The 27,256-nt window shown below is 39.7% G+C and overlaps 1 long non-coding RNA gene across 1 annotated transcript; it reads right to left on the reverse strand.

The window, feature by feature from the left end:
• Nucleotides 1–721: 721 nt before the first annotated feature.
• On the reverse strand, nt 722–26,667 carry LOC145517572 (uncharacterized). Its single transcript, XR_014062160.1, has 3 exons — nt 26,600–26,667; nt 26,005–26,195; nt 722–1,383 (listed from the first exon to the last, which is right to left on the reverse strand). It is a non-coding gene; the product is annotated as an uncharacterized LOC145517572 (long non-coding RNA).
• Between the last annotated feature and the right edge of the window lie 589 nt (nt 26,668–27,256).

The raw sequence follows: 27,256 nt of genomic DNA on the forward strand, positions 1-27,256 counted from the left end.
CGCTAGTGGTAAAGAACCCACCTGCCAATGCAGGAGACATAAGAGATGTGGGTTCAACCCCTGGGTCAGGAAGATCCCCTGGAGGAGGAAATAGCAATCCACTCAGATATTCTTGCTGGGAGAATCCCATGGACAGAGGAGTCTGGTGGACTACAGTCCATAGGGTCACAAAGAATCGGACACGATGGAAACGGCTTGTCCTGCACGCATTTGATAAAGCGGCAGCAGGGTTTGAGAGGGCTGACTCCGATTTTGAAACAAGTTTTATTATGGGATGAAATGCTATCAAATAGCACTGCATGCACAAAGACATTGCTCATAAATTAAAGATTCAATTGATGTGGAAAACTTCATTTCTGTCTTATTTTAAGAAATTACCATGGCCAGTCCAACCTTCAGCAACTACCACCTTGATTAGTCAGCAGTCATCAACACTGAAGCAAGACCCTCCAGCAGCAAAGATTATAACTCATTGAAAGCTCAGATGATAGTTTGCAATGTTTATCAATAACGGCTTTTTAATTAAGGTATGTACATTTTTTAGACATAATATTATTGCACACTTAATAAACTATAGTATAATGCAAACATAACTTTTGTATGCACTGGGAAAAAAAAAATTATGTGACTCCCTTGATCACAGTATTCACTTTATTGAGGTAGTCCAGAACCAAACACCCAATAACTCCGAGGTATGCCAGTAATGCTTTTGCAGAATAAATTTGAAAGAGAATTTCTTGTGCTTTATTTTCAATTCCACACTAGTTCTGTAAACCTACTTCCCTGATTCTCCAACCATGACCTACTCCAATCAGAGGTTATCACATTTCAGATATTTCTGAGGTTGTAGAAGAGGAAAGCGTAAATGGAAAAATGTAGCCATACTTGCAGGCTACCATGGAGAATCTTAAACTGAGAAGCTGGGAACCACCGTGCGATTTCCAGTTTAAATGAACAGCCAGGGCAGTGTTAGAAAAAAGGTGGGAGCCTGCAGGAGAGGAATGAGGAAGAGAAGGAAGCAACATGATGATGAGGCAGGAAGTAAGTGAGGAATTTCCTTCCAGGCTTAGGCCAGTTTCACTAATATCATTCTGTGATCACCTCACAGTTTTACCCCTCCCCCCAACCTACTGCTTTGCACTGTACGCAGTAACTTCTCTGAATGTGAATCTTTAGATCCAACTGTCATATGTTAGGAAGGCCCCTGATTAGAAGAACCTTCAAGGCTCCTGAAGAGACAGGGTAACCTCCAGCCATGAGTCCCATGGGGCGATGGAAAATGCCCTGGACCAAGTCTCAAAGTGCAGGTTCTCTCCCGCTCCTACGAGGCGCTTCGGTGCAAAAGCCGCTTAACCTTTCTTCAGCCCAAGGTTGTTGTGGACACTGAAAAGAGAGCAAAATGCTTTACCCTGTGGATCTCAAGAGCTACTTCCAAGAAAGTTACCAGTCAGATATCACTGCAACAAGGAAAAAGGGTCATAGTTCCTAACTCTCATCCCTGAAACCCAAGCACACTGACACCATGCAGCAAACAAATGAAAATGTTATCCCAGCTATAACGTACTTTGATTTGAAGAAGGTACTTTGAAACTACTTTCTAAATTTTTATGAAGATTTTAATGAAACTTGAGTACTTGTAAAAAAAAATGTTGATATTCTGTCCAAATACCCTCGAAACTCTGCTCATCAAACTGTTGATTTGGCCAATAAAGCAAAAGTAAACTTTGAAAAATTCCATTCAGTTTATAAACATCTTACAAAAGAATACAAAAAGATTTTACCTTGTTGAATATTCTGCAAACCTTTATACAACAGTGCTAAAGTGTGTGATTTGCCTACCTGTGATAGTGAGGATTTTGTAATGAGAATTTTTTTTAATCACTTTTCAGTTTCCTTGAAATGTGCAGAGGAACATTTATGGTGTTTTAGACTTTACTGAAATAAAAGGTAATAGCCTTTTACATGTCTAGAGGATGACTCTGTGATGTTTAGTCGCTCAGTCGTGTCTGACGCTTTGTGACACCATGGACTGTAGTCCCCCAGGCTCCTCTGTCCGTGGAATTCTCCAGGCATGAATACTGGAGTGGGTTGCCATTTCCTTTTCCAGAGGATCTTTCTGACCCAGGGATTGGTCTCCTGTGTCTGGTCTCCTGTGTCTACTGCATTGCAGGTGGATTCTTAACCACTGAGTCACAGGAGAGATATTAAAATGTCGGCCTATTGTAAAATCATATTTCAAAATTTGGGACAAGAAAAATGTTCTTCAGTTTAGAAATATTTACGTGGAGGATAAAAAATGGGAAAAGAACTACAATAAAACAGAAACTTCTGTGCTGTTTCTCAAACTGTTTAATGATTTTCAAAGGGCCGTAATGAGTCAAGAAAAGGATGAACTGACTGCTCATGAATTATTTGATACTATGTGTTCAGTTCAGTCGCTCAGTCGTGTCTGACTCTTTGCGACACCATGAATCACAGCATGCCAGGCCTCCCTGTCCATCATCAACTCCCGGGGTTCACCCAAACCCATGTCCATTGAGTCGGTGATGACATCCAGCCACCTCATCCTCTGTCGTCCCCTTCTCCTGCCCCCAGTGCTTCCCAGCATCAGGGTCTTTTCCAATGAGTCAACTCTTTGCATGAGGTGGCCAAAGTATTGGAGTTTCAGCTTCAGCATCAGTCCTTCCAATGAACACCCAGGACTGATCTCCTTTAGGATGGACTGGTTGGATCTCCTTGCTGTCCAAGGGACTCTCAAGAGTCTTCTCCAACACCACACTTCAAAAGCATCAATTCTTCGGTGTTCAGCTTTCTTTATAGTCCAAGTCTCACATCCTTCCATGACCACTGGGAAAACCATAGCCTTGACTAGATGGACCTTTGCTGGCAAAGTAATGTGTCTGCTTTTTAATATGATATCTATGTTGGTCATAACTTTCCTTCCAAGGAGTAAGTATCTTAATTTCATGGCTGCAATCACCATCTGCAGTAATTTTGGAGCCCCAAAAAATAAAGTCTGACACTGTTTCCACTGTTTCCCCATCTATTTCCCATGAAGTGATGGGACCGGATGCCATGAGCTTAGTTTTCTGAATGTTGAGCTTTAAGCCAACTTTTTGACTCTCCTCTTTCACTTTCATCAAGAGGCTCTTTAGTTCTTCTTCACTTTCTGCCATAAGGGTGGTGTCATCTGCATATCTGAGGTTATTGATATTTCTTCTGGCAATCTTGATTCCAGCTTGTGCTTCTTCCAGCCCAGCATTTCTCATGATGTACTCTGCATATAAGTTAAATGAGCAGGGTGACAATATACAGCCTTGACGTACTCCTTTTCCTATTTGAAACCAGTCTGTTGTTCCATGTCCAGTTCTAACTGTTGCTTCCTGACCTGCCTACAGGTTTCTCAAGAGACAGGTCAGGTGGTCTGGTATTCCCATCTCTTTCAGAGCTTTCCACAGTTTGTTGTGACCCACACAGTCAAAGGCTTTGGCATAGTCAATAAAGCAGAAATAGATGTTTTTCTGGAACTCTCTTGCTTTTTTGATGATACAGCGGATGTTGGCAATTTGATCTCCGGTTCCTCTGCCTTTTCTAAAACCAGCTGGTATATCTGGAAGTTCACGGTTCACATATTGCTGAAGCCTGGCTTGGAGAATTTTGAGAATTACTTTACTAGCGTGTGAAATGAGTGCAATTGTGCAGTAGTTTGAGCATTCTTTGGCATTGCCTTTCTTTGAGATTGGAATGAAAACTGACCTTTTCCAGTCCTGTGGCCACTGCTGAGTTTTCCAAATTTGCTGGCATATTGAGTGCAGCACTTTCACAGCATCATCTTTCAGGATTTGAAATAGCTCAACTGAAATTCCATCACCTCCACCAGCTTTGATCGTAGTGATGCTTTCTAAGGCCCACTTGACTTCATATTCCAGGATGTCTGGCTCTAGGTGAGTGATCACACCATCATGATTATCTGGGTCATGAAGATCTTTTTTGTACAGTTCTTCTGTGTATTCTTGACACCTCTTCTTAGTATCTTCTATGTGTGGGTTGCAGCAAAAATTCATATAATGAAATATATGACACATTTACTAGAAATTCAAAAGTATGTCTATAGAAAAGGGAAGCCAAGTTTAATAGGACTTTCTCAATATCTTTACAAAAACTGTAATTTAAAATTTGGAATCAAATTTTGATTTTACAAGTTCAAATTATCTCTGGGTATTAAAACCATTTTCCTGTAGAAATGTAACTTATGATGAAATCCATTGAACTTCTGAATGCTTAAAAATGATCGGTATTTTAGACATGGCTAATCTATATAAAAACTTTATAGATGAAAATGACCTAAATGGCAAGCTGTTCATCTGCCAAAACAAGCATATAGATACACTGTGGACTTTATTGTGCTTTTTATTTTAGTCACTATAAAAGGCATGTAGCTGCATTTCCTTCTTTTAATTTGTGGTTCATTAATGACATATGATGTTAACATCTTTCTCATATGTTTATTTGCCATCTGTGCATTTTCTTTGTTGAGTTTCAAATATTTTTTACATTTTATAATTGGGCTTTTTGTTTCTTTTTTATTGAAGTATTTTGTTTTTTGGTTTTCTGGATTAATTTTTAAAGCACTTACGACAATTTAGATAGGTCTAAACAGAGTTACTCTCAAAGTCTGCGATGATGCAGACATGCATTCTTACTTCCAGACACTCGCCAGCATCTTCCAAGTTTTCTCTTAGTGAAGCAATAGGGTCTGATATTTCATTCATATACATCCTTCTTGTCTACCGAATAATCTGCAATGTTGATGCAGCAAGAGTGGGCACCCTTGTCTTTTTCCTGGTCTTAGAGGAAAAACTTTAAGCTTTTCACCACTGAGTATGTTAGTTGTTGGTTTGTCGTATGTGGCCATATTATGTTGAGACATGTTCTCTCTATGCCCACTTTGTTTAGTTTGTTTCTTTACTGTTGAGTTTTGACTTCTTCATATATTTTTCATGCAAGTACTTTGTCTGACATCATTTTAGCAAATGTCTCTTCTCAATCCGTAACTTTTCTTTTCATTCTCTTGATAGTGCCTTCATAGTACTTTTAATTTCAGTGATATTCCACTTATCAATTTTTCTTGATTGATTATGCTTTTGGTGTTATAACTGAAAAAACTCCAGGAGCTTATAACTCTTAAGCTGGTCAGTGCTGAACCTCCAGCAATTATTACTTGAGTATTCCTTCTGGTACTCAGTTCAGTCATGTGCTTTTGCTCCAAGTAAGCTGTGAATCCCTTTAGTCAACTCTGTCTTCAATGTTAGGGTAGGGTCTTGATCTATAACCTCAATTCTTTGATAGATCAAGGAATAGTTGGTGATTTTCAGTTTGTTCAGTTTTTTTACTATTTCAGGGACAGGATTCATAGCTTCCAACCTCTTTAAATGTCAGACCAGAAGCCAGGAGTCTCTGGGTGACATTATTGGAAAATTGAATATTAATTCCTATAAATTGAAAAGGACTGCCATCGCGGGAAAGTAAAATCCTATGTACTCTGTGCTCTCATACGTCTGTTGAAAGCCTGTTTAGTTTGATGCTGCCATATTAGACTAGCACCAAGAAGCAATGTAGTATAACTTTGATAAGAACAAAATTTCAAGTCAAAGTGAATTTTACCTTTAACTATGTTCAATTTTGCCACTATACAAAAGAATAAAAGGACATCCTAAAAGCAAAATGAAGTTCAGAGAAGTATTATTGAAAAGAAACAGAAAGATTAAAAGTATCCTATTCTATTGTGGGATGGAAAAAAACACACCGTTGTTATTTTTAAATAAAATTTAGGTAATATTTGTTTAACTCCATCCATTATGTTGTTGTTCTCCTTTAAAAATTCTTAAATTTATGTACCTCTAGAATATACAATAATGCAACCTGCAAAATAAAGAATTTTTTAAGTTAAACTGCAGAATCAAAGGACAGAAAGGAACAAAAAATTACTGCTGTATTTTTCACACGCGTTGCCTTTTATTAGTCATACTGTTAATTACTATTAATTGTCACTGTTACTAGTCCTATTGTTGTTGTGCTTAAATACTAGCTGTATGTAACAGAAGATTCCCAGGTGGAGCTAGTGATGAAAAACCCGCTTGCCAATGCAGGAGATGTGGGTTTGATCCCTGGGTCAGGAAATAGCCTGCAGGAGGGCATGGCTACCCGCTCCTGTATTCTTGCCTGGAGAATCCCATGGACAGAGGAGCCTAGTGGACTACAATCCATATGGCTGCAAGGAGTTGGACACAACAGAGAATAACAACAATAAAAATACCCCAAAAATTAGATAAACAAAAAGGAATACAGAATTTCAAGCATCTGTTTTTCATATTTTTGTATTAAAGTAATAACTCATAATTTAATATGTGGGCAATTATTTCATATATTCTATTATTATAATATTTTTGTCTGATATGGCTTTGTCCTGACTTGCCTTTCTAAAATTTGGTCACCGTATTTAACCTTCATGCTAAGCATTATAGGCTTTCTCATGTAAACTTGGGAGCTGGAGGCAATGGCAGAGGAGCCAGCAAGGAAGCAGGTATAACAGATGCCATGATGAAATGCCAAGAGCTATCCAAGCCCACAAAGTATCTGCCACTCATTCTTTAATAAAATCCATCCAATATTGCCAGCCTTCTGCAAGACCACAGGGAATAGAGGAAAGGGACTTATACACAAGATTGAGAATGGGTGGACAAGAGAGTATAAACTCTCCACACCAGCAGTGCTCCAGGATGAAAACGTACAAGAAATATGTGAAATCTTGGTGCTGACCAGGAGGTTGATCAAAGGTGAGGCACAGTGTCTAGAGCATCACCCAACTGTAACCACAGAAGGGGGCTTCTACGCAGCTAGGGTGGCAGAGACAGCAATAGCTTAAAAACTAGCTGTGAGTGTGGAAGACCTCTACAGACACCTAGAACTGTTGGAAGAAATAAGAAAGCTTGAAAAACTTGCAAAGATGGAGGCAAGGTATAATGACAGAGAATACATTGCTATAAAGATGGTGGGCTGCAAGCTAGCAATGATGCTTGTATTAATTTGACCTTATTTGCACAAAAGGAGGAGGAAGCTTGGTGACATTCAGGTGTCTGTATCTATAAGGCTACCCTTGTTAATTGTATCATTCCAATCCTTATAGTGGAAAAACATTGCTTCTTCTTCTCCCGCATTTGTTTTCTCTTTGGAAACTAATACCTTCATCTTCCTGTGTGAATCGCCCTATCCATGCGGTTTGAGTGAAACAGAATGTGCTGGGGTTGCAAACATCAGCATGTGACGCAGTACAGACACTCACAGCATCCAGGATCTGGTCAGAGACTGTCACGGGGCAGTTGACTCATAACAGGCCAACACGGCCACATGCATTTGCCAGAATTGTTAGAAGAGATAATGTCTCTTTGTATTTGTATTGTCATTTATGTGAATGATGTAAACATACAGCTGCTTATAGAGAGCCGAGGCCAAAATATAGAAATGGAGAACCTAGTGGTAGAGAAAGAAAATGTGGAAGAACAAAAGAAAGAGCAAGAGATGAGACAGGTAAACACACACATGGCCCGGGGTGAAGCGTGGTCAGTGATAATAATGTCATAAAAAAGAGCTCTGAATCCCGTCTCTGGACTCTCATCAATAGATCCCTCCCTTGAAGGACTTTTAATCATCAAGGACTAACAAAGATATCAAAGTTTTGCAATCGTAATGTATGTCTTTTTGTTGTTGTTGTTGATTTGTTTTGTTTTAAAAAACTTCAGCATCAGTCCTTCCAATGAACACCCAGGACTGATCTCCTTTAGGATGGACTGGTTGGATCTCCTTGCAGTCCAAGGGATGCTCAAGAGTCTTCTCCAACACCACAGTTCAAAAGCATCAATTCTTCGGCGCTCAGCTTACTTTATAATCCTGAATTTGCTGAATATTGAATTCTACTTGTTATCCATACATGACCACTGGAAAAACCATAGTCTTGACTAGACGGACCTTTGTTGGCAAACTAATGTCTCTGCCTTTTAATATGCTGTCTAGGTTGGTCATAACTTTCCTTCCAAGGAGTAAGCGTCTTTTAATTTCATGGCTGCAATCACCATCAGCAGTGATTTTGGAGCCCAAAAAAATAAAGTCAGGCACTGTTTCCGCTGTTTCTCCAGCTATTTGCCATGAAGTGATGGGACTGGAAATCATGATCTTAGTTTTCTGAGCGTTGAGCTTTAAGCCAACTTTTAAACTCTCCTCTTTCACTTTCATCAAGAGGCTCTTTAGTTCTTCTTCACTTTCTGCCATAAGGGTGGTGTCATCTGCATATCTGAGGTTATTGATATTTCTCCCAGCAATCTTGATTCCAGCTTGTGTTTCTTCCAGCCCAACGTTTCTCATGATGTACTCTGCCTATAAGTTCATGGGGTCGCAAAGAGTCGGACACGACTGAGTGACTGAACTGGACTGAATAATGAGTGATGTTGACCATCTTTTCATCTGTTTACTAGTCATCTGTATGTCTTCTTTGGAGAAGTGTCTGTTTAGGCCTTCTGCCTACTTTTTGATTGGGTTGTTTCTTTGTCTGGTATTGAGCTGTATAAGCTGCTTGTATATTTTGGAGATTAATCCTTTGTCAGTTGATTCAGTTGGTATTATTTTCTCCCATTCTGAGGGTTGTTATTTCACCTAATTTATATTTTATTTGCTGTGTCAAAACTTTTAAGGTTAATCAGGTCACACTTGTTTATTTTTGCTTTTGTCTCCATTATTCTAGGAGATGGGTCACAGAGGATATTGCTGTAATTTATGTCAAGGAGTGTGCTGCCTATACTATCCTCTAGGAGCTTTAAAGTTTTCGGCCTTATGTTTAAGTCGTTAACCCATTTTGAGTGTATTTTTGTGTATCATGTTAGGAGGTGTTCTAGTTTCCTTGTTTTACATGTAGCTGTCCAGTTTTAACTTACCACTATTGTTAAACATTTTTTGCTTTATACGTTTGATTGTATGGTGCCTAAAGGTTTGTCATTATAATATCTTCCACATAAGCTTCCTGCTAGGCATTCTTTAAATTTTTAAAGTGAAACATTTTACTCACTCTTAATTGGAATCCAGAAGACTGCTCTTTTTTTTTTTTACGTTTTAATGTTCTAATTTTGTTCATCTTTTTTGTATGCTTCGTTTAGTAGACTTTTCATTAGTCCCTTATAAACAGCTCAAGATTGCATTTTGTTTTATAATATAAACTAACATTGTGTATGCTTGCAGTTATTGATTCCATTGGTTCCATTTTCAGTTATTTCGTGACCCACTTACTGTCTTATTCTTGTCATCTTGTTCTAGTTTCTCATCGCACTTGGCCATGATAGAAATTATTTATAAATTGCTGAATATTGAATTCTACTTGGTATTATTTTGTTAATTTTTACATCTCTATTCAAGAGGGATATTGGGTTGTATTTTATCTATTTTTTTTTAGTACTATCTTTGTTTTTGTTATCAAGGTAATAAACTTCACAAAATAAACTGGGAAATTTTCTCTTCATCTTAGTATTCTTTTTGGAAGAGATTGTGAATTGTTAATTCTTTAAACATTAGGTAGAATTCTCCAATGAAACCATCTGGACTTGGAGACTTTTTTAGGGACTTAATTAATTATAAATTTATTAATTACTAAATAGTTGTAGGGTATTTCAAATTATTTATTTCATGTTATATAAGTTGTAGTATTTCATGATTTTTGAGAAATTGGTCTATTTTTTTAAGTTGTTAAATTTATGAGTGTAGAATTGTTACTAGTAAAACTTTATTATCCTTTGGGAGTCCGTACTGTCTATAGTAATATTTTCTATCTCAATTCTAATATTAGTAATTTGTGCTTTCTTTCTCTCTCTCTCTTTTTCAGTCTTACTAGAGGGTTGATACTTTTATTATTTCAAAGAGAAGAAATTTGTTTCATTGATTTTATCTACTGTTCTTGCTTGTTTGCAATTTCATTGATTTTATCTCTTATCTTTATTATTTTCTTCCTTATAATCACTTTGGAATAATTGTACCCCTTTCTTCTAAGTCCTTGAGATCTGAGATATATTAATGACTGGATGCTTCTTCTCTTCCATAATGTAATATTTAATACTGTAAATTTCCCTCTCAAAACTGCTACAGTTGTATCCACAAATTTCATGCTATAGTTTTGTTTTTATTCAAGTTCAATGTATCTTTAATTTCTCTTGAAGCTTCCTCTTTAACTCAAGAGTCATTTAGAAATGTTTTACTTGATTTCCAGCTATTCAGAGATTTTCCATGTATATTTCTGTTATTACTTTCTGGTTTGATCCCACTGTGTTCAAAGAACATAATTTGTATAAGTCTTTTCAATTTGTGTTTTGATGCAGGATACAGCCTGTCTTAGTACATGTCCCACGTGCACTTGGAAAGAATGTATATTCTGTTGCTGAGTAGAATCTTTTAGCAAATGTAACTGAGATCCTTTTGGTTGATGGTTTTCAGTTCTTTAATACCTAGCTGATTACCTCTTTAGCTGTTCTGTCAATTGTTGTGAGAATGGTACTAAATCTGTACTTAAATTTTGAGATTTTTCTGTTTTCCTTTCTGCTTTTATCAGTTTCTGCTTCACACATTTGACAGTTCAGTTGTTTGCTGCATATACATTTAGGATTGCTATTGCAGCATGATGGACTTTCCTTTTATCATTGAATAATATGATTCTATTTCTCTGGTTATTTTCTTTGCTGTAAAGACTACAGAGTTTAATATTAATATAGTCACTCTTTCTTTCCTTTGAAAAACCTTGGCATCTGATAAACTATCTTCCAGCATTTTATTTTTAACCTGCCTCTGGTTGAGGTGAGTTTCTTACAGACAGCATACGGTTGGTTCGTGTCATAAACATATTAGGTGGTTGTTTTTCCTCTTCTGGAAATGTCCCCATCACCATGACAGACCAGCTAAGTTGGTGAGATGTTGGTTTCAAAGTCACTTTTATGATTTATCAGCATTAGGTTTGGAAAGGACAAACACGTATTTCCTCCTATGAAGACTCTCACAGCTATTAGTTGGAAGCGTGAAATGATACTCCTTTGCGTGCGCATGCTAAGTCGCTTCAGTCATCTCTGACTCGTTGGACTGTGGCCCACCAGCCTCCTCTGTCCATGGGGATTCTCCAGGCAAGCACACTTGAGTGGATTGCTGTGTCCTTCTCCAAGGGATCTTCTCAGCCCAGGGAAGTCGCTTACGTGTCTCGCGTCTAACCTGCATTGGCAGTGGGTTCTTAACCACTAGTGCCACCTGGGAAGCCAAATATTTCTTTGCTTGGTACTTATATCCCTTGGATTTCTTCCAACTTCTAGACCATGGTGGCTCAGATTTAGAAGAAGATACCCCTAACGTGAGAAGAAATTAATATAACTCGTTACTAAGAAATATAAACCATAGAAAAATGCAGTTACAGCTTCTCTTCTGACTCTGTAAGCATTGGGTGGCTAAAAAAAGCACACCTGGGTTTTCCTATAAGATGTTATAGAAAAATCCAAGTGGACTTTTGGCCACCTCAGTACAAGCTTGATGTGTGACGTCCCATCCCAGTCTCAGGGCCTTTGCACGTGTGGCTCCTGGGAGCTCCTCCCTTTTATTATTTACATGCTGACTCACTCATTTAATTCATGGCCACGCAGAAGTGTCACTTCCTCAGACTCCTTCCTCGATATTTCCGTCTGTAAAATTTCCACCCCCACTTCCACTCTTTTGGACTACGTCATTTTTTTTTAATTTTTATTTATTTATTTATTTTTAACACCAAAGCATTTTGTATTGGGGTATAGCCAATTAACAATATTGTGATAGCTTCAGGTGAACCGTGAAGGGTCACAACAGTACATATATGTGGACTATGTCATCTGTCTTCATTGTGTGATTGTTGCCGACCCAGGTTGCGAGAGAATTCACAGAAGTTTTAACCAGAGAAGAGAAGAGAGTTTTTATTCACTTTCCGAGAGAGGAAAGGGGCCAGAAGCATGGAGTGGTGTGGGCCCCAAGGGTGGCAGTTTGAGCCTTTTGTTGAGCTCTACGGGGGAGCTGCAGGAGAGGGCGGGGTGACCTCAGGTCTGCCCTGGCCCCCAGCAGTATCTGGGTGGGTACGTCTCTGTAAGGTGTGGTTTTTCTGCGAATAGACTTACTGACCTCAGAAAGTTCCAGTTCTGAGTGGCTATTGACAGGCATTATTCCATTTTGAACCATGTTAGGTGGGTTTACAATGATCACTACGTGGCAGTCTAGCTTATCAATATGTTGGTTTATTTCCCCTTTTTCTGCTCCCCTCTAAAATATAAGATCTGCTGGAGGCTGGGCTCTGTCTGCCTTGATCCTCATGATGTCATCAGTGCCTCAAAACAGTACCTGACTCAGAAGAGTCACTTGAGTATTTGTCAGAATGTGGCCAGAAAGGGGATTCAAGATCCCTCTTTGCTTCTCTAGAACCTTTCAGCACAAGTGTTTGAATTTATTTGATTTACTACATTTTGCTCAAAATACATGATTGCGGAAATAACTTATCATTCTTTTGGAGGAAAGTCATGCTTTGGCCCTTAAGGTTTACTTTCAAAACAGTCTAATCAGCTCTCTGCAGTTCAGTTCAGGCGCTCAGTCGTGTCCTACTCTTTTCGACCCCACGAACCACAGCACGCCAGGCCTCCCTATCCATCACCAACTCCTGGAGTCCACCCAAACCCATAGCCTTGACTAGATGGACCTTTGTTGACAAAGTAATGTCTCTGCTTTTTAATATGCTGTCTAGGTTGGTCATAACTTTCCTTCCAAGGAGTAAGTGCCTTTTAATTTCATGGCTGCAATCACCATCTGCAGTGATTTTAAGCCCCCCAAAATAAAGTCTGTCACTGTTTCCATTGCTTCCCCATCTATTTGCCATGAAGTGAATGCCTGAAAATCTATCTAACACATTGTCATAGCAACTTATTGAAGGCTGTGCCCTAAAGGAAGAAGTCACAACTTTCTAACCTCTACTAACGGGTGGATTCAGGGAGGGCTGAAACGCTTCCCAAAGCTTTATAAGCAGTGAAGCAGGTGTTGTACAAATCTCTGTTGCAGGACTTCACATCTGTCAGTGAGGCTGACGGCAATAACTGAGATATATCAAGTTCCCATTTATGGGCCAGTTATTTGCTATGGGATTTGCACCAAGAGTTTATCCTAAACACAACTCTGTCAGGTAAGTCTTAAAATCTGATTTGGATTTTCTTATTTAAAAATATTCTATTATGGAAAATGTCTAATGCAAACAAGATAGAACAGTATAATAAACTCTCAGGAATCCATCGCTTTTATTAACTTACAACCAATATTTTTTTTTCATCCATAGACTCACATACTTAAACTTCTCACATTATTTTGAAGAAAATCTCAACTATCTTATCATTTCAGTCACAAAGTTTTACTGAGTATATCTAAAAAATAAAAAATCGTGTTTATGTTAATAATATAATCACAATTGTAATCCTATTCCTGATAGCAGGTTATCTGAAATGTTTTAATATCATGAATATCCCTTCAACAAATATCCATATTTCTCAAGACAGATGTGGAAGACAAAAGGAAAGAAAAAAAATAGGAAGTAATAGAAAATAAGTAAGAAATTAATAAATGTAAACAGAATAATATTATAATCACTTTAAATGTAAATAGTCCAAACACTCAAAAAAGCAGAGAATGTAGGCTTGGGTAAAAGAATAATATTCACTGCTATATACAAAATAGATAATCAATAAGGGGCTACTGTGTAGCATAGAACAATATTCTGTAATAACCTGTTTGGGAAAAGAATCTGAAAAATAACAGATGTGTGTAGACGTATGACTGAATCACTTTGCTGTACTCCTGAAACTAACACAACATTGTTAATCAACTCTATGTCAATATAAAATAAAAAGCTCTAAAAAAGAAAATAAAATTGAGTGTGGGAGGATGAGCAGGGGGTGGTGAGAAATGAATCATGAGGCCAGATAATCTGAATTTTAAGCTGATTACCATGGAGAAGGGGCCTCATGAGAGATGCTGTTTTGGGTTTGCATGCCTACAGACATACCTTTGCAGCCCAGCTTTGTGAAGATCTGGATTTTCCATCCTAGCAAAGTGAAGTTGCTCAGTCGTGTCTAACTCTTTGTGACCCCATAGACGGCAGCACGCCAGGCCTCCCTGTCCATCACCAACTCCTAGAGTTTGTTCAAACTCATGTCCATCGAGTCTGTGATGCCATCCAACCATCTCATCCTCTGTCATCCCCTTCTCCTCCTTTGCCTTCAATCTTTCCAGCATCAGGGTCTTTTCCAATGAGTCAGCTCTTCACATCATGCGGCCAAAGTATTGGAGCTTCAGCTTCAACATCAGTCCTTCCAATGAATATTCAGGACTGATCTCCTTTAGGATAGACTGGCTGGATCTCCTTGCTGTCCAAGGGACTCTCAAGAGTCTTCTCCAACACCACACAGTTCTAAAGCATTGATTCTTCCATGCTCAGCTTTCTTTGTACTCCAACTCTGTTACCATACATGACTCCTCCCAAACTCTGCTGTTAAAGCACTTGATGCGCCCTGCAGCTGAGCACTGACTCAAAGGTTGAGAGAAAAAGGGGGTGCACGCCTCTAACGCTCCTGAAACTCTGCCTTGTTCACTGTCCCATTTTCCTGCACTCTCCTGCCCACTGGAGGGCCTGGGGTGACACATGGCTGCAGGGCTAATGGTCTGGAGGGATAAGTGGGCAACGGGATGTTTTGAGGGGCTTCCCAGGTGGCTCGGTGGTAAAGAATCTGCCTGCCAGTGTAAGAGATGGGTTCGATCCCTGGGTCAGGAAGATCCCCTGGGGGAGAAAATGCCAACCGACTCCAGTATCATTGCCTGGAAAATTCCACAGACAGTGGAGCCTGGTGGTCCCCAGTCCACAGGGTCACAAAGAGTCAGTGGGACATGACTCAGTGATTGAGCATTCAGAAAACTGGGAGAAGTAAAGCCAAGAGGATGCATTTGCTGTTTGTAACATGGAGACGACCCGGAACACAGACAAGAAGTGATGTTAGCTCCAAGTCCCTTCTGTGAATAATTCTTCAGTCTGCTTTAAATAAACAGCCAGGCTCTTGCAAATAAGTAAATAATAGAATAATACTCAAGTATATGCTGCCTGGACCTCCCAGGTGGCAGTAGTGGTACAGAATCTGCGTACCAATGCAGGAGATACTGGAGACATAGGTTCGATCCCTTGGAGGAGGGCGTGGCAACCTATTCCAGTGTTCTTGCCTGGAGAATCCCATGGACTGAGGAGCCTGGTGGGCTACAGTCCATAGGGTCTCAAAGAATTGGACACAACTGAAGTGACTTAGCATGTACATAAGTACGCTGCCTATTAAAGACTCACTTTAAAAATAAAAACACAAATAAACTAAAAGTAAAAGATGGTAATTGCACAATAATAATAATAATAATAAAAGTGAGTGGCTGTATTAACATCAAGCAAAGCAGATCTTAGAGAAAAGAACATTACCATGGATAAAGAGTAATTTCAAGACCACAGGGTCAGTTCTTCAAGTGCATGTAACAATCCTAAATGTTTCTTCACTTTACAACAGATCTTAAAAATAGAGAAAGCAAAAATGAATAGAACTGAGAAAAGAAATAAGCACATCCATCATTATCATCAGAGATTTTAGCAAGTCTCTTTCAATAATTAATATAAGGAAACAGAAACTTACTAAAGATACAGAGTAGTTGAACCAGACTATCAATCAGCTTGCCCTGAATTGACATTTATTGAACACTCCAACTAAAACCAGCAGCATACATATTCTTTTCAAGCCTGCCACACGCCAGGCTTCCCTGACCTTCACTGTCTCCCGGAGTTTGCTCAAACTCACGTCCATTGAGCTGGTGATGCCACACAACCATCTCATCCTCTGCTGCCCGCTCTCCTCAGTCACAATGCATGGCATACAGTCAACAGCGTACTGACAGAGAGACAAATAGCACTAAATGCTCACATTAGAAAAAAAAAGGCAAGATAAAAGGTCTCAAAGAACTCAGCTTCCAACTTAAGGAGAAAACAAAAGAGGGAAATAAAAAAGGTCAGAGTAGAAATAAATATAAATTAAGGAAATAAAAGGGAAAATCAATTAAATCACTTGAGATCAGTACAACCCAATAAATGTTGGCCAAATCGATCATGATAAAAGAGGTCAACTGTCAATACAAAATGTGACATGACATCGAAACAGATTTTATGGATATTAAAAAGATAATAAATGAATAATAGAAACCATTTCATGCCAATATATTTTATAACTAGATAAAATGAGCAAATTCCTTAAAGACATAAACTGCTAAAGCTCATTGAAAAAGAATTAGGTAACATGAATACTACCACATCTATTAATGAAATGGGACTTGCAGTGAAAATTCTTCCCAAAAAGAAAACTTCAAGATCAGATGGCTTTCCTTGAGGATTTCACTAAATGCTTAAGCAATAAATAATACTCATTTTACACAAAGTTTCCAAACAATTCAAGAGGAAAGTATATTTCCCACTTCATTCTATGAGGAAGGGATGAGTCTGATACCCAAAACAATCCACACAAACAAACAGAAACCAGAGACCAGAGATATTACCAAAAAAGTAAACTATACACCTGAATTACACATTAAACTGGACACAAAAATTCTTCACAAAATTTTAGGAAGTCACCCAATATATAAAAAAGATGATACATCATTCCCAAGTAAGATTTATCTTAAGAATGCAAAGTTGATTTACATTAAAAAATCATTAAACATAATTCACCATATTGACATACTAAAAAACTATATTATCATTCCAATAGATTCAGAAAAATCATTTGACAAAATTCAATATCTATTCATGAGAAAAATTCTGCACAAACTGAAAAAAAGAGAACTTTTTTAACATAATAAAAGGCATCTACAAAAACTTCCAGTTAATATTATACTTAATCATGAAATGCTAAATAATTTCCCTCTAAAATAAGAAGTAAGAAAATTTTATTTGTAATAGCCCCAAACTGAAGCAAACATTTTGTTAAGCACTGTGTTAGAGTGATTGCTAGTGCAATGATGCAAACAAAAACAAAAAAAGTTCAGACATGTAGGAAAGAGGCAAAATGACCAATATTCTCAGATGGCATGATAAACTTTGTAGAAAATCCAATAGCATCTAAAAAAAAGTATTACAGTTAAGAAGTGACATTATCAAGATCTTAAGATATGAGTATACAAAAATCAATTCTATTTATACTGACAACAAATAGTCAGATATTTAAATATTAAAGATTCTACTTAGAAGAACATAAAATATGAAATATGTGCATGGGGAAAATTTTGACAAAAATTGGAAAAACTGTAGCTGAAAACTTCCAAACATTGCTGAGAGAAATTAAAGAAACCCAAAACAAATGAGTGATACAGTGGCTTCCTACCAATTCTCCTGCAATTTATTTATAGATTCAGCATAATTTCAATCAACTCCAGTAGAATGTTTTGTGGAAATTAGCAAGCTGAATTTAAAATTCATATGGTAATTCCAAAAAGCCTTCTAAAACAATCAAAGTTGGAAGACTAAAACTACCCGATTTGAAGGGAATGTAAAACTACAGTATTGAAAATAGTATGATATTTACACCAAGACGATGAATAGGGTGATGAAACATAGATATATAGCCCAGAAATAGACCCATACTTACAGAGTCAATGAATCTTCAGTAAATGTGCAAGGAAAATTATATAGGGAAAACTACAGTATTTTCAACAAATACTCCTGAAACATTCAGCTGAAATATGCAGCAAACAAACAAACAAAAAACCCACTTTGGATTCATGCCTTGCACCATATACCAAAATTTATACAATTAGTTCAAAGATCCAAATGTAAAACTTAAAGTTGTAATACTTCTTGAAGAAATACAAGAGAAATCTTTTGTAACCATGCATAGTCAAAGGTTACTTAGATTTGACACCAAGAACATGAAACGTATAAGAAAAAAACATAACTTGGAAATCATTAAATCTAAGAGCTTCTGCCTTTTGAATGACATTGCTAAGAACATGAAAAGAAAAGCCATAGGTTGGGGAAAAAATCTATCTTTGCAAAGCAAATATCTGATATAGGATTTGACTCCAGAATATGTAAATATTCTTTAGACTTCAATAATAAGAAAATAAACAGCTTAGTTAAAAGGGGCAAGAGGTGAGCCTTGGGGTTTCTGGACCCAATTTCCACATGTGAGTGAGGGATTTCCCGTACCTTCTAACAAGCAATCCTTGGATACGGCTAGGTGTCTGCAAATTCAGCTCAATTCTAACACCATATACCTGGAGACAGCATTAGAGTCCATCAACAGAGAGCTGAACCCCACAAGACTGCTCACTCACCCCTATTTCAAAGGTCAGTTACAAGTCCAAATGCTTCTGACCCCACTGTCTATAGATTGGAAGTCCCAGTGACCACCTTGGGTTTCAGATGCCAGTCACAAGTCCAAGTTGTTGTCTGTCCTTCTGACCCACTGGCTCCCATGATCCCCTTCTTAGGTTTGCTTGATTTGCTAGAGCAGCTCACTGAACGGGAGACACATTACACCCACTGGATCACCCGTTTATTATAAAAGGGTGTAAGCTGGGAACAGCCAGATGCTATGCGGAGAGTGCATGGAGCTTCCACGCCCTGGACAGCACCGTGGTCACCAAACTGCAGATGATCACCAAACCGGAAACTCTCTGAAGCCCGTCCTTTGGTGTTTATGGAGGCTTCATTACCCAGGCACGGCTGGTTAAAGCTGGCCATCCATGACTGCACCTGGAGCCTCCCTTCTCTCCCTGGAGGTCAGGGTGGGACCCTCTAATCAGACGGTCTGCTTTACTGGCGACCAGCGCCATCCTTGGGGACTTTCCAAAAGTCTCCTGATTAACGTAACAAGAGACACATTTTGTCACTTTGAATACTTAGGAAATTCCAAGATTCTGGGGAGCTGTGAGCCTGGAACTGTGAAGGAAGACCAAATACAATATGAGAAATGTATTCTGGCCTTCAGAATGATGAAAGTTATATTTTTCTTGTAAATTAAAAGATTGCAAAGAACACTGAAGACACATTTCACCAAGAAGACATATAGGTGACAATGTTTTTTTTTTGCATCAGTGTTTAGAACAAGCTAATTAAAACCACAATAAGATACTTCAGTTCAGTTTAGTTCAGCTGCTCATTTGTGTCCGACTCTGTGAGACTCCATGGACTGCAGCACACCAGGCTTCCCTGTCCATCAACAACTCCCAGAGCTTACTCAAACTCATGTTCATTGAGTCGGCGATGCCATTCAACCATCTCATCCTCTGTTGTCCCCTTCTCCTCCTGCCCTCAATCTTTCCCAGCATCAGGGTCTTTTCAAATGAGGCAGTTCTTCGCATCAGGTGGCCAAAGTATTGGAGCTTCAGCTTCAGCATCAGTCCTTCCAATGAATATTCGGAACTGATTTCCTTTAGGATGGACTGGTTGGATCTCCTTGCAGTCCCAGGGACTCTCAAGAGTCTTCTCCAACACTACAGTTCCAAAGCATCAGTTCTTCAGTGCTCAGCTTTCTTTATAGTCCAACTCTCACAACCATACATGATTACTGGAAAAACCATAGCTTTGACTAGGCAGACCTTCATCTAATTAAAACCACAATAAAATACTGCTACACATCTATGGCGCGCTCAGTAGCTCAGTTGACTCTTTGCAACACCATGGACTGTAGTCCACCAGGCTCCTCTGGGATTGGGACTGTCCAGGCAAGCACTGTCAATCACAAATTGGCACTTGCCAAGAGCATTTACCAGTGACTGAACTACAACAAGGGCATTTGCCATCTGCCTCTGCTGAAATTGAACCCTGAGCTGCTGCAATTGCTGACCTTCAACACCCCCTGAGGGGAGTTCAGGTGGAGAGTGAGGCACCCTGTGCTCCAGAGAAACTGGTGTAACAGGTCTTTAGATCCTAGATGTTTTCAGGAACTGATTTCATGATCCCAATCCTTGCATCTCTTCATGTCTAGAAAAACACTAAATCCCTTCGTGGTGACATCAGCTCCTCATGACTAGCCAAAAACCTTTCCTTGTAAAGTAAGCTCATGATTGCACTGAACTCCCACTCACCAAGATCGTATATATTGATTCTCCCCACTACATCTTTGGAACAGTTCCTCGGAGCTCTCTGAGGTGCTGTCTCCCAGACTGAGTCCTCATTTTTCCCCAAATAAAACTTAACTCACAATGCTCACGTTGTGCGTCTTTTTTAGTCGACAGCATACTGGAGTGGGTTGCCATTTCCTCCTTCAGGGGATCTTCCCAACCCAGGGATTTAGTCCATGTGCATCTTGTACACTGGCAGGCAGATTCTTCACCACTGCACCACCTGGGAAGCCCTTGCTACACATCTATGAGAATGGCTAAAATTAAAAGAACTGACCATACTGTGTGTCTGCATATTATGTGGGGAGAATGTAGAGAAATTGGAAGCTCTCATAAACTGCTGGCTGTTACAATTACTTTGCAAAAACAGCTTGGCAATTTCTTTAAAAAGTAAAACATTTATGTTCCATAAGACCCAGCCATTTCACTTGGAGATATTTAACCAAGAGATATGAAACCGTATATCAGTACAATGTCCCCAACTGTTCATCATAATTTCATTTGCAGTAGACAAAAACTTAGAGCAATCCAAATATCTATCAATAGTGTCAATAAAAAACTGGCGTGCCAAAGCCAGTGCAATGGAATGCCATCTAAAAATGAAAAGGAATGACTTATTGATCCATGCAGCAATATAGATGAATCTCAAAATGATTATTCTGAGTAGGAAATGTTATACAAAAAAGAGTGCATCCTGTGTGAATCCATTTAAATAAAGTTCTAGAAAAATTTTAAAAATCTCTAATGACAGAAGGAATATTAGAGATGGTCCTGTGGAGATGTGAAGGGTATTTGGAGAGGGAAGAGATCACAAATGAAATTTTTGAGAATGATGGATGATTATTCTCAATCATGATGTTAATTTAATGGATATATACATGTCAAAACTTAGTAAGTGTTATCTTTAAATATATGCCATTTATTGGATATCATTATACCTCAATAACGCATTTTTAAAACTACAGAAAATATACTTTTATAAACAGTATTGTTTCCATTTCTGCTACCCTACCTCCCCTTCCTCTACAGACATTTAAATTGCTTGCATAATTTATATTATTTCTTAAATAAATAGTAGCATTCCATATAGAATTTACTCTGCCTTGCTTTCTCATGTAACTATATATCCTGAGATATGGCAGTATATGGGTATAGTCCTCATTCCTTTTTTCAGCTGCATAATTCTCCATTGTGTGAATATATCATAGTTTGACTGACACTCATTAATCTTTGGGCATTATCTTCAGTATTTTGGTTTTAGTAAACTAATAATATAATAGTGCAGTGGATGATCTTGACATTCTTTTCATACTTTTGATAGTGTATTTATGGTATATATTCTTACAACTGATATTCCTAGGTGAAAAAAATGCAATATAAGTTTGCTAGAGATTACCAAATTCTCCTTCCTTGGAGTCGTACCATTTAATATGCCCTCTAGTAATGTATGAGGTACCTCTATTCAACAGGGTATATTGTCCTGAGTATACAGGCTGAACGGCAGAGTAACACTGGATCTTTGTCTATATCTGAAAGATGAAAAATTTTGCTTTAGCTATTGGCTAAATAATAAAATGCAAGTGTCAGTAACTGGGCAATTCGGGGAAATCGAGTACCCCCTGTATCACTGCTGTCATACATCAAAAACTTAACACTTCATAGTAGATTTAAATTAGTAAATTTATGAACTGAATTATATCTCTCCAAAATTCATATACTGAGGTCTCAAAACCTAGTACTTCAGAATATAACTGTGTTTGGAGATAGAGCCTTTAAAGAGATAACTGAGTCAAAATCAGCCATATGGGTGAATTCTAACTGATACAACTGTATTTGGAAATAAAACCTTCAAAGAGGTATTTAGATTAAAAAGAAGCCCATAAAATGGGGACCTAATCCAATGGGACCTAATCTAGTATGACCAGAGTTCTTACAGAAATACAAAGAAACACCACGGCTGCAAACACACAGATTAAGGTCATGTGAGGACACAGCAAGAAGCTGACATCCACAAGCCGGGGAGAAAAGCACCAGAAGCAAACCAATCTGTCGACACTCTGGTCTTGGAGTTTGGGCCTCCAGAATGGGGAGTATAAGTTTCTGTTGTTTAAGCTACATACTCTGACAGTGTGTCAGGGCAACCCTAGCAAGCTCACACAGTGTATTTTCTATGGGGTAATTCCTTAAGTCTATTGTTCCTGTTGGTGGTAACTACCAATCAAAAAGGGGCTTCCCTGATGGCTCAGCAGGTAAAGAATCCTCTGGCAATGCAGGAGACGCAGGAGATGCAGTTTGGATCCCTGGGTCAGGAGAAGTCCCTGCAGGAGGAAATGGCAGCCCATTACAGTATTCTTGCCTGGGAAATCCCACGGACAGAGGAACCTGGTGGGCTGCAGTCCGTGGGGTCACAAAGAGTCAGACATGACTGAGCGACTAAGCTCGCAGTATCAATCAAAAAAACATCTCATAGACATTTTATAATTCAGAAAATAGAACAAAAATGATGGTATTCTAACAATGGAGCAGGGAATATGATATTACATACCTACTCTTTATTAACTCCAAGTGTTAACTACTGCCAACACAAATATGCTTCTTTCAATCTTACCCTTTCTCATCAGTAATTCTCAAAATGTGGGCACAGCATCTTCTGGGAACTTGTTAGAAATACACATCTTGGACCTCACTCCAGAGCAACCAAACCAGAAACTCTGCTGGTTCAGCCCAGCTGTTTGTGGATTAATAAACTCAGGGGAGTTCATGGCACACTCAGGTTGATAAACATTCTAATAATTCACCTCCGCGTGTGTGCATGTGTTAAGTGCCTGCAGTCATGTCCAACTCAGTATGACCCCGTGGGCTGCAGCCCACCAGGCTCCTCTGTCCATGGGATTCTCCAGGCAAGAACACTGGAGTGGGCTGCCATGCCCTCCCCCAGGGGATCTTCCCGACCCAGGGATCCAACCCACGTCTCTGATGTCTCCTGCATTGGCCGGGGGGTTCGTTACCACTAGTGCCACCTGGGAAGCCCAGTTCACCCCCACCAACCACCAGAGGGAACTACAGACTCAGAGCACAGGTTTCATCATGTAGCTCCTCTCCCCTGCTCACTCTGATATAATAAGTCACCCATAGCCATTGTGATCTTCTATTAGGATCTTACACTAGACCTGTTCAAATGTTTAAGGTTATGATTTGGAGTTCATAGCCTGGGTCTGAATCCCAGGCTATCACTTAATCTGTGTTCACGGACAAACTATGGAATTTCCTCACCTTTGTCATATGGATAATTTCCTCACCCTTGTCACAGGATAATCCCATGCCTACCTCATAGGATCGCCTGCGTGCATGCTAAGTCACTTCAGTTGTAGTCCAACAATTCGTGACGCCATGGACTGTAACCCGCCAGGCTCCTCTGTCCATGGGTGGGTTGCCAGACAAGAGTAGTGGGTTGCCATGCCCTCCTCTAGGGGATCTGCCCAACCCAGGATTACTGAGCATCAAATTAGTTAATACACATAGAATGTTAGAACTGGGCCTGGTGTTTAATAAGTAGTCAATAAATATCCCCCTTCATAGATGACTGCCTCATCGTGGCAAAGGGGCTTGTGTAATTCAATGAAGCTATGAGCCATGCCCTGTAGGGACACCCAAGACGGACGGGTCATAGTGAAGAGTTCTGACAAAACATGGTCCACTGGAGGACGGAATGGCCACCCATTCCAGTATTCTTACCGCGAGAACCCTATGAACAATAGAAAAGGCAAAAATCCTGACACCAGAAGATGCACCCCCCCCCAGCCGGAAGGTGTCCAGTAGGCGATGAGGGAAGAGCCTAGGGCAATTACTGAGAGCTCCGGGGAGAATGAAGCGGCTGGGCGGACGGAAACGTGCTCAGCTGCGAGTGTCTGGTGCTGTAAAGAACGGACATGAGTTTGAGCAAAGGCCCGGAGGTAGTGAAGGACAGGGAAGCCCGGCGGGCTGCAGTCCATGGGGTCTGCAAGGCCGGGCATGACTGAGAAACTGAACAACAACAACAATAAATATTAAATTAAAATTTTATTTATTATTTTCTTCCACCCTTTCTTTATTACCTATCACACCCCATCGCAGGTTGCTTCGCTCCAGTAAAACTGAACCGTCCTGGTACCCTCTATGTATTCTGCTGTTTATTCTATCACTTTACACAGCCTGAATTTTTCTGAACCTTTTTTAAAGTCATAATGATTTGTGGTGTGTTAGGTCTCCGTTGCTGCGCTAGCTTTGCTCTAGCTGCTGCAAGCAGGCTGCTTGCTGCTGCGGTGGCTTCCTTGTTGGGGAGCCCAGGGCGCTGGGGAAGTCGCGGCTCCCAGGCCCAGTGCGCAGGCCCCGCGTCCGTGGCGCGCAGGCTGGGCTGCTCCGTGCACGCGGCATCTTTCTGGGTGGGCGATCAGACCCACGTCTCTGGTCCTGGCAGGCGGATTCTTGCTGCAGCGCCTCCAGGGAAGCCCCACATACTCCAAATCTCTACTTCTGTTGTTTCCACCTCTTCAAGCACCCGCTCATGTCCAGTGTTGCCTAGATAATGCATATTTATTTTTCAGCAAAACCCAATGATCCATTCTTCCAGGAAGTCTTTCCTCACTCCCTCTTTACCACCCACCTTACATTGAACTTTGTAGTCCTGTTTTGCTTTTCCTTAGTGCGTGTGCCTAATTCTGGGTTGCAGAGACGATCCGGATGCTCATAAACCACTTCCTCCTGGGCTCAAAGCTAGCTGACCTTTCCCAGTCTCCCTTGCAGGTAGGTGTGGCTTTGTAACGGATTTCTAGCCAATCAGTTACACTGGGATTCAAGCGGAAGTGATGTGTAATTCTTCCAGGTCTGGCCTTAGAGAACCTCGCTAGGGTAATCCTCCGTCCTCTCTGCCTGCTATGCTGAAGATGAAGCAGATGTTTTTGGAAGAGGCTGAAAGGGTCCTGGGTCCTACGTAAACATGGGAAGCCCATCAACCTAACCATTAGAAACACAAATGTTGAAATCATTGAAGCGTTGAACTGCTAAGACTTAGAGACTGATCTGTTACAGTAGCTAGCCTTAGCGCAATATGTGGACTCTGTAATCATACTGGAAACTTAGTATTAAAATTATATTTTATTTATCTGAATCACTTATTCGACTGTAACAATTCTGAGTTTAGAGACGGTGAGGGGTCTTATTCATATTTGTAACACTAAGTAAATGCAGATATTCAGTGAAAGCTTGAATTCAATGAATGATGACAAAATATTGAGAGGTACCTGAAAGTTACATATTGTAGATGATTAATAAATGCTATCTCATTTAACTTTCGCAACCATGCTTGTGGGAAATGTCATTTTCTCTGTTTTATAAGCAAAGGGAGGAACACAAGAAGACAAGCATTTGGGCACGGTGGACAGCCAGCCCATCGAGGCTGCGAGAGGATGCCCGGAGCGTCCTGATTGTATCTAAAGCCCATGTGACTTCCTTGAGACGTGTCACAGAGTCTGTGAAAATCTACAGTTCATATCCATAGCCTCATGTCCTATTTAATGCTTTTAAAGAAACAGTTGGGCCATATTTTTGTTGCATGTTTCTCTGATGGAGAAGAAAACTTTTCAAAATCCCCCCAATTAATTTTCTTTCTAGGGAAATTTATCAGATGTTATTATTTTCCAAAATATTTTTGGTCGATCATGTTCATCTATTTCATTTTTCGAAAGTCTTTAGACTTACCTTTTGAAGACGTGCTCTAGGTTTTTTTTTAAATGGGAGAAAGAAGATAATTTTTCTTCAAACAATGAGGTAGTTTACGATTTAATCGAAAATGAAACACCAGCAACTTGTTATCTTCCAGCAAGAACTCTGCAGTCTTTGCTTGCACACTCCTTATTAGTCTCCTTGGCAACGGGTGATCGCTTGTTTCCCTTAAATAGATGAGATGCCAACAAATATGTAATAGTGGTTTGATACATCAGCAAAGAAAAGTGCTATAATGACAACATAATAAATCTGAACATGAAAAGTTAATAGCTACATTAGTGACAGCCTAACTATAGTGTGAGAAGCACATGGAGTCTGAATTTTCTGCTTCCGCTTCGTTCTCTTTGTGATACCCCATCCTCCCACTCCCCTCCCTTTTCACAGACTGAAACCTGTAAAGGAATAGAAACCCTTCACAATAAAATAAATCTGTTAGTAATTTCTGCTTTCTTCTCATAAAAAAGGACTTTGAATTGTTTGGGATCTGGGTAAATATTTCTATAAAAAAATAGGAGCTTGAGGCCATCCTCGAAGAGTCAAATGTGTGATCTGAACCCAATATGTTTACCTAAATGTGTTGCCTTTGGGGGTATTCACCTCGATTCCGTCGTCGGGGTCACTCAGCCCTGTTGGAATGCCCTCTTTGTCCTCTGGTTAAGCACCCTAGTTCTGCCATAGAAGCCAGTGCAGAACTCACCACGGTTCTCACGGTGAGGCCAGGGGCGACTGGGGTGCACTTACTACCTTTGCCTCTGGAGGGGAAACCACGGCCAGTGAGCCTGCTCGATCCGCGTGGGGTCAGCCCTCTTACCATCGCTGCTAGGGATGCATCAGCTCTGGTAGTGACCTGCAGATGCCCGTTGCTTTCACCCCTCTTCAGCCTTGGCTGGCCTTAGCAGTGGCACCAGATTTAGGCGACAGTGAGGAGTCAGCGCCCAGCTCCCCTCACCTCCTCCCTTCTAGTTTTCAACACCTCTGCCTCCACTTTCAACGGTTCCTTCTAGTCTTTTCCATCTTCCTTGGGTACCCAATTCTGTCTTTTTCTTTGACAGAGTAACAGAACCATCTGCAAAATGTTGCTGTTCTAAGACGCTAAGCAGTCCAACAACATGAAAAGATGAGACTAGAGAATGAAACCGATTGAAAACGTAAACAACTAACCAATATAAATACTATTAGAAATTATTGTATCGCCTGCCAAGTACCATGTATCAATCAGTGTGTG

This window comes from Giraffa tippelskirchi, chromosome 8, assembly GCF_054371585.1.
Source record: "Giraffa tippelskirchi isolate mGirTip1 chromosome 8, T2T-mGirTip1v1.2.pri, whole genome shotgun sequence".
In the NCBI taxonomy this organism is placed as follows: domain Eukaryota; kingdom Metazoa; phylum Chordata; class Mammalia; order Artiodactyla; family Giraffidae; genus Giraffa; species Giraffa tippelskirchi.